Source organism: Pavona decussata, unplaced genomic scaffold, assembly GCF_977016875.1.
Source record: "Pavona decussata unplaced genomic scaffold, jaPavDecu1.1 SCAFFOLD_300, whole genome shotgun sequence".
Lineage (NCBI taxonomy): Eukaryota > Metazoa > Cnidaria > Anthozoa > Scleractinia > Agariciidae > Pavona > Pavona decussata.
Genome location: NW_028145697.1, coordinates 3,549,808 through 3,562,794, shown reverse-complemented (window position 1 = coordinate 3,562,794; position 12,987 = coordinate 3,549,808). Strand labels below are relative to the sequence as shown.

At 37.7% G+C, this 12,987-nt stretch overlaps 2 long non-coding RNA genes across 2 annotated transcripts; one reads left to right on the top strand and one right to left on the bottom strand.

Moving 5' to 3' along the window:
• Window positions 1-98: 98 nt before the first annotated feature.
• Window positions 99-1,754, bottom strand: LOC146454686 (uncharacterized). Its single transcript, XR_014859244.1, has 2 exons — window positions 1,523-1,754; window positions 99-599 (listed from the first exon to the last, which is right to left on the bottom strand). It is a non-coding gene; the product is annotated as an uncharacterized LOC146454686 (long non-coding RNA).
• A 3,789-nt stretch (window positions 1,755-5,543) lies between these two features.
• LOC146454685 (uncharacterized) lies at window positions 5,544-12,056 on the top strand. The gene is made up of 3 exons (XR_014859182.1): window positions 5,544-5,828; window positions 11,307-11,363; window positions 11,712-12,056. It is a non-coding gene; the product is annotated as an uncharacterized LOC146454685 (long non-coding RNA).
• Window positions 12,057-12,987: the final 931 nt, after the last annotated feature.

Genomic DNA, 12,987 nt, shown 5'->3' with positions numbered 1-12,987 from the left:
GTTAACACTATAGTGTGCCACAGGACGAATATTTCAATTCCGATTCTGTTTTTTCTTTATTATCACAGGAATGTTTTTGGCCTAAATTTTCACAAAAATCCATCAAATCTACGTACCCTATTAATTCGCTCAAAGTCGACATATCGGCTGCGGGCAGTCAGGCTTCTGAAATTTTGCGAACTCCTCCAGTCTCCGCAGGAAGATCACCTCGTTATTCCGCAAACCAATAAAACAATCAGCTTTGCACGTGCTAACTATATTAGCTACAATGGGAAGAAATTCCCGAGAAGGCTTTGAAACATTCCAGTCACGTACTGCTTTTTCAATCTTTATTAAAACGAGTCGAGTGAATGTTATGCTACAGTTACAGAGCTTGAAACGATGTTATGCTCCAAAGTTTGTTTCAGTAAAAAAAAGTAGATTTTATTGGTCGTCTGATATTGTTGATAATGTTCCTATTGGCTTGGTTATTTACTGTCAGATATTTTTTCTCTGTTTTCTAGTCTCCTCAGTAGTGAAAGTATATCCATTTCACGCACTCGCACCGCGTTGGCTTCAGGTTCTTTGTCTCTGGCATTCACTGATGGACTGTTCAATTCCTGTATAGAAAACATAGAAATTAATGGATTGGCTTCATTACCACCAGATGATGTATATTTAGTGTAGATACGAAAGGAAGAAAAAAAGCACAAGTAAAATTATCAATGAAAATATTTTCGAGATTTTTAAGTGATAGAAGTGAAGCGTAGAGCTTTTGGCATCGTAAATCAGACAACTAACTTGGCTTCAAAAATCCAGGAAAAACTGAACAAATTGAAAGCTAGGGAAACACCAAAAAGAGTTAAAGTCTCAGTCCTCTAAAAATATAGCGTTGGCGTGGCCAAGCTGACAAGCTGTCAAGTTATGGTTACGGCAATCACCAACTAGCCGTCCATTTCATGTTTCAGGATGAAAGGAGAAGGGTCAATGTATTTTCTCTCCTCAATCGAGGATGATCTTTTAATAGCAGCATTTCGTCGGTAGCCATTCATGCGCCTGGGTGTGTCCTGTTTGCCGAGGACTTTAAGTCATGGTTGTTTGATTGACCTACGACCATTCCCCCAGCACAAAATGTCAAAGGATGTTATTTTTTTTTGGGAATGGAAAAATAGAAGCTTAGAAACATAAAACCAAATTGAATTTCAACACGAATTAGTAATGGAGCATCTGACATCTTCAGGTCTGTCGTGATGCTTAAATGACTTTAAAGCGCTACATGTCCAAGACACTTACAAATGTACAGTTCTTATAATTGTACATTTCACAACATTTTTGACATCTGAAATTTTTGTAAAAAATGACATATGCTAACTTCACTGATCTTCACAGCAAGTTTGAAACGGGATAACTGTCGGACTTCTAAAAATTATGTTGTAAACTTCTATATTTCTAATCTTGAGGGATCTTAAACCCAATACAACTCGATGTGTGCAGTACTCTCAACATAAAATTGTGGATTGACAAATACCAATGAATACTGTACCTGTTTTGTGATAAAAGAACGACCGCCAACAGGGCAAGCCATTGAACCAGGAGTACATCGAGGGCTTGCATGAGTCAATCGACAAACAAATAGAACTGCGCAAACAACAGCTACCAGAGTAACCTTGGTTGGATATTGGTTCATATTTGAAATATAAACAAGAAAGGCAGAGAACACAGCTTAAACGTCTTTGACAAATGTTCAGTTAATGTAACTCAAGTTTTGAGGAAGTGATTTCTCTTTATAGAGTTGTAAAAGGTACTGAGGCATAAGAAGATAATCAATATATATTTTACCCCCAAAATTAAAAAAAAAGTTTTTTAATTTTTTGGTAAAATATGAGTGCTAATTGTGCCTTTTTTCTTTTGAGTCTTTAATTGTACTTTTTCCTCTTATAAAAGAGTTGAATTTCCTCTGCTATATCAATAGAACAATACTTTGCTAAAAGTGTTCTCGAAGTTAAGACCAATTGGACGTTTTGCTTCTTTTGAGTCACATGGAAACTTCGTCGTTCCTGTAATTATTATAGGACAAGAAAATATATTGAATTTCCTTTTCCTCAAACTGGCCCTATTGTACTAGCTTCAACAAATTAAAAAAGTATTCACAAACGTGTTAGATGTTAGTGAGTGCTAGTGTGTGAGTGGTTGTTCATATTGGTTTAATGTCCCACAACTGTTGTTATTATGCATTAGCACTCCAAGTGATCCATGATTAATTGTTACGGAAAACGATCTTTTTTGCTTTTGTGCGCAAACTTCAATGTGAAGCCGACATCGAGTGCAGCCAGCTTTTCTCTCATCATTGCCGCAGCGACTTTTCAAATTAATTCTTTTCGACATCATTCAAAAATGTCGTGATAGACATTATTGCTTCAATTTAAAATTAAACCCTTAAAATGAACTCTTCGCCTTGAATGTGAAGGGCTTTGCGGGAGAAAAATAATGAAACTGAAAAAAACTAACTTTCCAACCACAGTTGCACTCTGAACGTACTGTAAATTTTAAATTTAATATAATATTCAGTTTGTGTTATACTTGTTTTTATTATAAATTTTGTAAACTGTTGTTGGTAGATTACACAAAAGCATGTCAGAATTCACGAACTGTTCACTATAAACTTCAAACCGTTAGGCCGCGTTCCCTGTCATCTACCTGCCATTTTCAACTTTGTCGCTAAAACTAAAAAAAAAATAAAATAAAATAAAATAAAATAAATACCAAAGCAGATGACAAACAATGGATCATAAGATCAGCCGAGAGACAATGAAATCTTCGAGCGCGGCGTAACAAGCTGCTAAACTGGGTTTTGCTTGGAGTCATGGCACTCTATCGAGTATAAATAACGAGGTCAACGAACGGAGAGAGTTCCCGCGCGCGCTTATATCCCTTCAGGACCCTTAAAGCCCGAACACTAACGAGCGGCTATCAAACCCTGATGATGGTGAACAGATGCCACCGAAAATTCAGTTTAGGCACAAATATCGGATTGAAAAATTGTTATCAGGCTTAAAATATACCGTTACAGACATAAGACGCTTTTAGCAGTTTACTTTTTCTTGATTTCATATATTTTCAGTGTATGATTATAAAGAAAAAGATGCTTCGGATGCAGTTTGATGTAGCAGGTAAAAGAACGCAAATAGCAGGAAAAGAACATCGCTTGAATGCAAGAAGTGATTCTACATCAGTGAGGATCTTCTTTTTCTTTTTTTCTTTTTTAAGCTGTCACTTTTTTAACCTCGCCGATTTATTACACTTCCTGCCAAAAGACAATCAGCAGCAATAGGGCAAAGCTTCCTTTGTTTAATTTAAAATAGCCGGCGAAATTGAAATGTTAAATGACAAATCAACGTCTTGGAGATGCATTTGAATTAATTTCCTGCTCTAAGTGTAATATTTTGTCTAGCTGTCAAGTTAAGTGTATAGGGAAGACCAAATTAAAGGAAAATAAAACGACGCCAACTCAAAACTATTAAAACTTTTATTATAACAAGTTACCGGTATACCTTTTATGGTATGAAATGAAGAAAGACCTTCACATCAATATTTCAATTAACACCGGCGAAGTGTGTGTTTCAACGTTTAAATTTATCTTCGGTAATGGCCAAAATTAAACCAGCCAGCTAAACATACAATTAAAATCGAATCGCAATCAGATTGCCTTCTTAAAGAAAATGTAAATATGTACGTGGAATTGTCATAAGCGGCAACCCACTCTAACGGAAGCGCGCCAAGAAAAAACTGAATCAACCTGATATTTAGATATACCGAGTACAAGCAGACGGGAAAACCCTGACAAGTTAGGCCTGTATACAGCAAAAGTGAAAACTCCTATTCTCCCCTTTATCTTTAAATTTTACATTCTTCTAATGGAAAGTTTAGCCGTAATTTCAAAACTCACTTGCAGTAAGCAACAGTGACGAATTGTTACTCGGATAACTGCGAGGTGACGTAAGAGGTTAACAGAAACACGCCGAATTATGCTCGCAATAAAATGTCTCCCTGATCACAGATTAAAATGAAGAATTCTTAAAGTTCAGCGTATTTAAATTGAAGTAAGTGTATTAAAACCTGTATTTCATGAGGTGTTTCTGCGTTTTGGCTGAAAACAATTAAAGCATTCGAAAAAGAATTTGAGGCTATGACGTGCAGTGTTAGAACTGTATACAGGAGGTATGAGTCCTTTAACGTGATCGGCACATGTACATAAGAGCTTCAGTGTCGGAGAAAATCTATTGAGTATGATTGAAATTTTCCTCAGATGAATTTAAACTTAACGGAACGTAAATCGGAAACTAAAAATGAAAGGACCGGAATAAAAAATTGGAATTAAAACAAGGTGGTTCTTGTCAGCCGCATTTAAACAATAACAGAATACGTGTAGCCTTTTATGTTTTTCGCTCCTGGTTCATGTAATAACTCTTAAAAACCGTTTACTTTGTGTTACCCTACATGCGGTGTAAAAGACTTTTGAAATTTTAATAAATTGGAAAAGTTCCAAAAAATTTCCTTCAATTTTCCACACTTTTACTGCCGTATATAAAATGATAAAAATGAACGTCTTGGATTCTCCAATGAGTATCAAGCATTTTAATAAGACACATTCATAAAGCAGTTGATAATCAACCTTGCTAGGGAGCCAGTGAAGCTAACGTAGATAAAATAGGAAATACAGAAAGAAACTACAGAAAAGGCGGAAATCAAAGTGAGTTTGTTTTTGAGCGTAGTAAGCCGTTATAAATAAATTTCACCCCGGAGTGATTTCTTTTCCTTTCCCTCTACTTTTTGTTTTGTGCCGACTTAAACTGCAATAAAAGGTTTCTCGGAAATTACTGTGTGATATCTCTGGTCGGTTCCTTTTAAACATGAAGTACCTCATTGCTTGTTTAAATACTAAGCAAATGGTGTCTATTATGTTGAGTTTTCCGATTAAAATGAAGTTGAAACGCCATTATATTATCAAGATAATTACACACAGGAGTACCTCACATCCATACGAAGAAAAAACTCGCTTAAAATTCAATCGAGTTTATACAATCAGTTCAATGAACACGGCTTGTGAGATCTGAAGGGTGTGTAGACCACGTATGAATTCCGGCCTGACAAAGTTCTCGTTGACGGTCGGCAAAAAGTTGTTGAAACTTAAAATCTCAATGATAGTGACTATCTATTTGCACGACAGAAATTGTCAGGTGTCAAAAATAAATAATCGCAATTAAGTCATTTTACAAACCAAACAAGCTTGACCGCAAAATCGATTGCTTTCCATTGTGGAGGCAATGCTCTTTGCTGCTGTAAGATTAAAACTTTGCTTGTTATTCATTACTTTACGTTTGATTGGATTTTCTTGATTAAAATAAAATTTTGATCAACCAACCGCCATCAATTAAAGAAGGAAAAAAAATTGAACAAAACACCTCTACTTTTCGTTGGTGTGTTTATTACTTATATGTCAAGTCTTATGCCGCCAAAGTAATTCACAATTCCCCCATTTTAGCGTGTTACCTATTAAAGCCTCGCCAAACCAAACGTTGTGCGTCATCCACCGACCTTTTAACAACATATCACAGTATTATCAAACCGTTATCGCTTTGCTGAGAAATAGTACATATATCTTGACCAGTTTGAATTGAGAAAATCTCAGCTTTAGAAAATCTCGGTAGAAAATGAACCGCAAGATAAGACTGTTTGTGTCAGCTCTGCTCCTCGCTCAAGTACTGTTTGTTCATCGTGTAGAAAGCAAGCCTTGTCGACCTGGGGTAGTAATGTGCAACCGCAATGGCAAGCGATTTCTCCCAAGCAAGGTTGGTACAACACAATTTTTTTCTTAGTTGTGAAGTGCTTTAAAACAACCCAGCAAAGCTATGTTTGAATTGCGCTTCAGGATATTCAGTCATGACAAACACAAGCACAATGCAGTGCATTCTTGTAGGTTAAACTTTTACCTGTTCCTTGAGCCTAACACTGAATCCTTCTCAAACTGTTTGCCAACTCCAACATAATCCAATTACACACCCAAAATAAGTACATTAAGTTCGTAATAACAGCAAATTCAACAAATGATACTCGTTTTGCACTTTTTTTTAATACATTTCTCGCATATAAATACGTCCTAGTAAACATCAGGGACCGCGGAGTCAGGGGAGGGGGTGATATTACCCCTCGGATAATACATTTTTAGGCGTATTCCCCATTGCCAACTTGTAGTTCATACTTGAAAACCTTCACCCGCGATTGTATTGTGCGGTAAATCGATCAAAATCTCGCGCACAACCTCTTTCCAAAAAGTCATCGACAACTTTGAAGAATTGTGAATGATTGATTTGAAACAAGACTATTGAAAATTATATTTGTGGTAAGTGCAAATAAAAACGTTGACTTTTTCTTTGGATTAAATCTGGATGACATTTTTTTCCCATTTCCCAGACAATCTATCGGAGATCTTACAGAAAGCCAGCATGTCAGCCGTTAGTGGGCAACATAATGCCAATAGAAATGATGCATGATTTGCAATTTTTTTTATCAACAGTGCTACGCAAAAAACCCCCAACAATAACAGCTTCATACTTCCATCACAGAGCCTGAAGTACCAAAAAATAAAAAAGCTCCTGCGAGATTTGGGGTTGAAAAATTGAAAAAATATGTCCCCGCCCCTACCTCTTACCCTTCCCTCGCCCATGCAGAAGGCAAGCGCCGTGAATTAACCTCCCCCCCCCCCCCCCAATCCCCAATGGAAAAAATGCTCTGCGGTCCCCGAACATAACGGCACCAAAACGTCATCCTTTCTTTTTGAATGAGAACCCCTGAGGCTGAGATTGGCCAAAACTTTAAGACTATCGCAAGCTCATGGCCAGTCTGAGAATAAGGAAGAAATTTGTATTGTGTCCACTTATTTTGAAGATTAATAAGTCTGATGTTAGTAAATGTATACAGTGCACTGTCCATTTGACCGAAATGTTAATGTACATACCGACTGAAATCACCTGAATTAAGCACGTACAGTTTCGGTTCAGCACTAGCCGAAAACGAGACTATCTTTCAAAGAGTTCAGTTAGGAGTAATGGATATTAAAAAAAAAACAACAACAAAAAAAACAGAAGACCATGATAGAAGTATTTTTTCAGTTGGTGACACAAGCATACTACTTTCCGATAAGTATAGTTTGGATGCTGATCTATAGGAGACTTGTGGGAACTAAGCCATTAAACTAGGTCCATGGGACAAACACCCTGTCCATGAATGGCATATGCGGCGTATTGAAAGAAATGTGATGTGGCATAAGCCCTTGTTTGAAAGCAGCCCCATCAGTCGCACAACGAAACACCAGCACTCAGTTTTATCCCTGGCAGGGTGTGGAGCAAAACAGTAAGGTTATCCAAATCGGAGCTGCATGACTTTTTCTCTTTCTCTTAAGAAGCTTCATTTGCGAAAATGTCGATTGTAAGTGACGTGAAACGCTCTACTTAAACCGGCTAAACGTCTAAACGGTGCAGTACAATCGATTATAATCATTCCGGAGGTAAAGCCTGGTTTACACTTGTGAGATAATTAGAGCTAACATGGCACAGGCAGTGCTTGTGATTTTCTTGTGCTTACATCATGCCGGTTCCCAGTGGTGGAACTGAGTACAGAAACAAAGCGACACACGCACACGTAGTGCTGCTTAGTTCTTATGCTTGTGCTTATCTCAACGCACCTGCTCACATTTGGTTTAAGAATAAGCATAAAGATAAGCTAGCGATTACCGAGTAACTACTAAGCATAAAGTCAGGCGAACGCGCAGAAAACTAAACCAGCTCCTCTCAAGATGGCGCACGAAACGGTTGACTGCCTTGTGCTTATGTCGCCCCTGTTTTCATTAGTGAAGACGGCGACATAAGCATAAGTAAACGCACAAGAAGAACGGACGTGTTCGTCCTTTTTGTGCTTATGCTCATGCTCATTATTGTTTCAGGTGTTCTCACTTGCTTAAGTGGCGTTTGTGCTTATGCCTATGCCTTGATGAAAACATGTCAGATTCTTGTGTTTGTGTTTGTGTGTGTAGCATTCTGCGGTAAGAATTGAATGGAAAACAAGAGACGTCGACGTCTGTTAGTGGAAATCACTTTCAGCTCTAACTTGGTCAAGTAGACCAGGCAGAATTAGAGAAATGCATTCTGTTTGGCGACAAATCCTGTTTACGTTCAGAATGAAACCTCATCCACTCGCCCTATCGTAAGTATTAAGTAGATCGAAATTCCTTGTCGATTTTACGGCATCGCTGTTTCAATCGACTGAAGAACTTACATTCATTTAGACTAAAAACGTAACACATTTGTGCTATTGAGTCTCTGTGCCGTGATGTTTACAAAGGGTAAAGGTCTTTATTGCGTTCATTTAAATCTGTCTCGACTAATGTGAAAAATTATTATCGAACAACTTATAGGTATAATAATCAGTTTTTAAACAATAATTTCGAATAATAATTTTGGCGGACGAACTACCACGGTATAACAAGTTTTATGAACTTCAAATGGATCATTGGATAGCAATTCCAGAGTTTTGATTGGTTTAGCGCTAGCGGACATGGGATATCAGCCATTATTATACCATGCCAGAATGGTAGCTTCTGTAGGTATTCTTCAAGTTTTTCTTGCAAATGAAATCAGCAAGACCTAGCAATATTTCGGGGAGCAGGGATGGCGCAGTGGTGAGAGCACTCGCCTCCCTCCATTGTCGCCCAGGTTCGATTCCAGGACTCGGCGTCATATGTGGGTTGAGTTTGTTGCTGGTTCTCGTCCTTGCTCCAAGAGGTTTTTCTCTCCTCTCAAAAATCAACATTCCCAAATTCCAATTCGATCTGAATTATTGCCAAGCACTTTATCATGAGCTCGGAAGATTGGTCAAGCACTCCCCGTGTTATATTGGCATTAAATAAATTACTTTACTTTTCAATAAAACAATTATTCCACTCTCGCTTGTTCAAGATTACAACCAATACAGCGCTATGCGCCGCGTTGGCTATCTATGATGGGGACTTTACGCAACCACGACGGCAACGCCAACAAAAGCGTCGCTTGAAAACTTAAGTTCGTGTTCCTTGTACTACTTTGCACTTATTCCAATTCGTTCAACTTATACAATGCGGCCGAACTATCCAATAACAGAACTGGTGGGAACAGTCTTCAAGTTAGCACAGAAAATGAAAATTCACTGTCATGTGCTCACGCTCTCCATAAAATTAAACCCACAGGGCGCCCACACAAACGGTGTGACTGGTACCTGTTTACAAAATTTAGAGAGTCTCTCTATATAACGCTTAGGTAAACGACGAAAGCAAAACCTTCAAAATCACCCAAATTCGCCGTTTTCAGGCAAAAGAACGACAAAGCACAACGATTGAGGTAAGTTTACATTTATTGTGACTTTTCTGATAAACAATCTCCCTAACATTTGGCTTTAATACGAACCTTATAATATTTCCATGCAAATGCTCTAAATTTTGTAAACAGTCACCAGTCACACCGTTTTGTGGGCGCCCTGTGTAAAACCTTGAATTTGGGCATTTCACGTTGTTGTTTGGCCGAAGATGGCGACGAAATGTATCAAAATTTGTAATGCACGTGCACAGCATTGTTTAGCTCATTAAGCCTTTTTTTTATTGACGTTTTCGTTGCCGTCGGCGTCGTGTTTGTGTAAAGTCCCTGATCTCATACCCAACGCGCGCTCGTCATATAAGCGTACCGTAAATTACTTGCGCAAATTCCGTATAAGGAAAAGTTAGCATGACGTGTACTCACCGTAAGTTGATTGCTAGCTACATCAGTGTCTTCACTCTGTTAAGTTTTTGTTGAAGCTCATGGACAAGAGTCGAAGTCGATGATCTCTATTAATATTTACATTCTTGTTTTCTTTATATTTTTTTTATTCTACCGTAAACGTAATGTTGAAAAACCACGTTCATCACTTAAGAAGAAATCCAACGCAATAAAAAGTTGGTAGCACAAGCTGCTGATTTTAATCTTCTGGTTGCTGAGACACATTTTTTTAAAGACGTTAGTTTTTATACCGTCATCTCTATGAAAAAATATGTTTTGGAAGTTTGAAGTCTTTATATTGTTCAACCCACACGCCATTGAATGCCACTAACACGAATTCTTAAGAATAACGGCTTTAATTATCTTATCAACTCAAAATCGTGAAATAATTTTTAATAAATATTTATTTTCAATGTGCTCTGATTTGGAAATGAATTGCTTTTTCATCAATTGAAGAGCTCCTCTATTGACATTATGAAAAACGTTTCAAAGCCGTTATTTATCATATTTCTTTCTTGATGTCGGAAAAGTGAGATAGCCTTGAAATCACCTTAACAATAGAAACATCAAATACTGTCCTTCAAAACATGTTAATTACAAAAATAAGAACAAACAGAGCTATAAGTGAATTCTACTGATTGTTTTGAGGTCCTTAAATTGTTACACAGCCGTTATTTCATCGCATAGAGTTAGAATGAGTCGCCAAATCCATTTGCGCGTTAATTACTGTTATGTGGGTTGTGTTGCTGTGTTCTGTACTGTTGGAGGTCGCATCTCCTAGATGTAAGCTTGGGTCGATGGCCTGCCGCTTTCACAGTGGTCGCAGTGTAATCCCTGATATTGTAAGTGGTAAACAGCATTCAGCAGTGTAATGTAACTAAACCTCTCTGCAGCATATGTCGACGTCTAATATCATAGTTAATTGAGGGACTGGTTATGAAACCTTGCATGACAACAGTGGTGCTGCAATTTATGTTTGAAGGGCCGCGACCGTGCACGATCCTTTGTTTTATCGTTCACACTACAGCTGAACATCTTGACAGGAACGTTTCTTTTGGTCAGTTGCTCTAACACATTTCCAAATCTATTCAGTGTTCTCTGTGCACGGTCAATGCCAAAAATGCAAACAAAAACATATAACAAAGACGTTTGACCGTTTTCATAACGATTTCCATTTATTAACCATGCTAATATGAAAACATGACAAGGATATCCTTCACCTCTGAACTGAGTAAATGACTGTTGTGTAGTACTAGTCCAAAAAGTCTACAAGTCACCTTAAGGTCAACAGAGAGCAACATTAATTTGTTATCCCTGTACTCATAAATATGGTGCTTCTACCACTCATAAAAAAGGACGTTGTGCTTACCAATAATGATTGTTTATCTTTGACTGGGAAATCGCTAAAATTCATGCAACCCTGTAAATAAAACAATAAAACCTCTGCGGTTAAGGCTAAAGCGAAATTTCTTTCCTTGTTCTTAGACAGAGAAACAAGTGCATCAAGAAAGAACATTGGCTGCAGGTGATGTTCCATTTAAGGTGAGTCACGTGACGGGCTTGAACCAGGATGTTTGTTGCAAGTCAGCCAGTCCTTGATTCGATTAACGTGCATATGCAGTCTGACAGCGTTTTTGGTCTGAGAATAGAAGTGAAAAACTGGACCAAATGTTTCACTTTGATTACTTTTGTGTTGTAAAAGTCCCTTGAAACTGGTTATGATTTGTCCTCTCTAAGCAATCTGGGTCTCTGGCATTTAAACCGATAACAACTTTTTAAGATAAAGCATACAGTATTTCCATTTGCGTTACATAATTACATCCATATGAAAACATTGACAATTTCCTAGGAAATGCTGAATTCATTTCCTTTTTTTTTTTTTTTTACTAGAAGCTCGAAGAGAAACAGTACAAATTCCAACGGAGCAGCAGATATGGAGACTGGGAAGAAAGGAATCCGACCAACCTCCAAAAATGGACTTTCTAATCTGAATCTGAGCTAAAACCAAGTCAACAATTTTAATCTTTTTCGCCACTGCAAATCTATATAAATAGTAAAACATTTCGGCAAAATGTAACATGCTAATGTCTGTAAAATGGAAAGGAGATTCCCAAACAAAGGTGAAATTATTACATCGTTAAATTAAATGTAGAGATGTCAGGCTATATTTAGAATAGGTACTTGCTGATTATAATAAAATAAAATAAAAAAAGTACGCGGTGCGGATTATTACAACAGTTTGATTTTAGTATTTCTTTCTTTCACCTCCAGCGTGCATGCAAGATAAGAACCGCGGGTGTTAACTTTTGTGGACAGACTGCACATAGATCCCGTCAATTCCATTGGTGCCCCAAAGCATTTCGCAACATAACTATCGTTTTACCAGATTGAAAACCTCAATCGTTACTAGAACAGTACAGTGAACAGTATATCTTGTTCCCCTAATCACGATCTTGGCAAAGCACACTTGTCCTCTTCCCAGCAATCACTGAATCGCCAGCTATCCCTGATGCGCCGTTACTATTACGCACTCACCAACCAACCATGAAGTGATCTCTTTTTACTATACTATACTATACTATACTATACTATACTATACTATACTATACTATACTATACTATACTATACTATACTATACTATACTATACTATACTATACTATACTATACTATACTATACTATACTACACTATACTGTACTATAGGTTTCGATCGTCGTCAGTTGCTTACGATCGCCCCATGTTTATCCAGAACCTTTCCATGCGATTGCTCAATAGACGGTCGTAATCTTTGTTGATGGTTAATTACCATGTGGACTCCAGGCGTTTAAGTCGTTTTTACCATCAATGTTGGTCCTTGACGGTTATAAGACGATAAGGGCAGCCCTCTGATATGATATCATCCGTCACCCAATTCTTTCGACGAGGCCAAAAGAATTTATAACATAGCGCGCGTGCATCCTTATCTAATTCCTATTGGCGTCATCATAGTACATTTCTCAACATACGCACGGCCGTGCGTCCATCCGATGGCGTGTGCAAGTCAGAAGGGGGAAGCATGCGTGCGCTGTGTTATTAAAAACTTTTACAGAGAGACGCCAAAAAAAATGTATATTTATAAGAACTTGAAGCTAAATGAAACGTTAAGATTAAAGCGACATGAGAAAC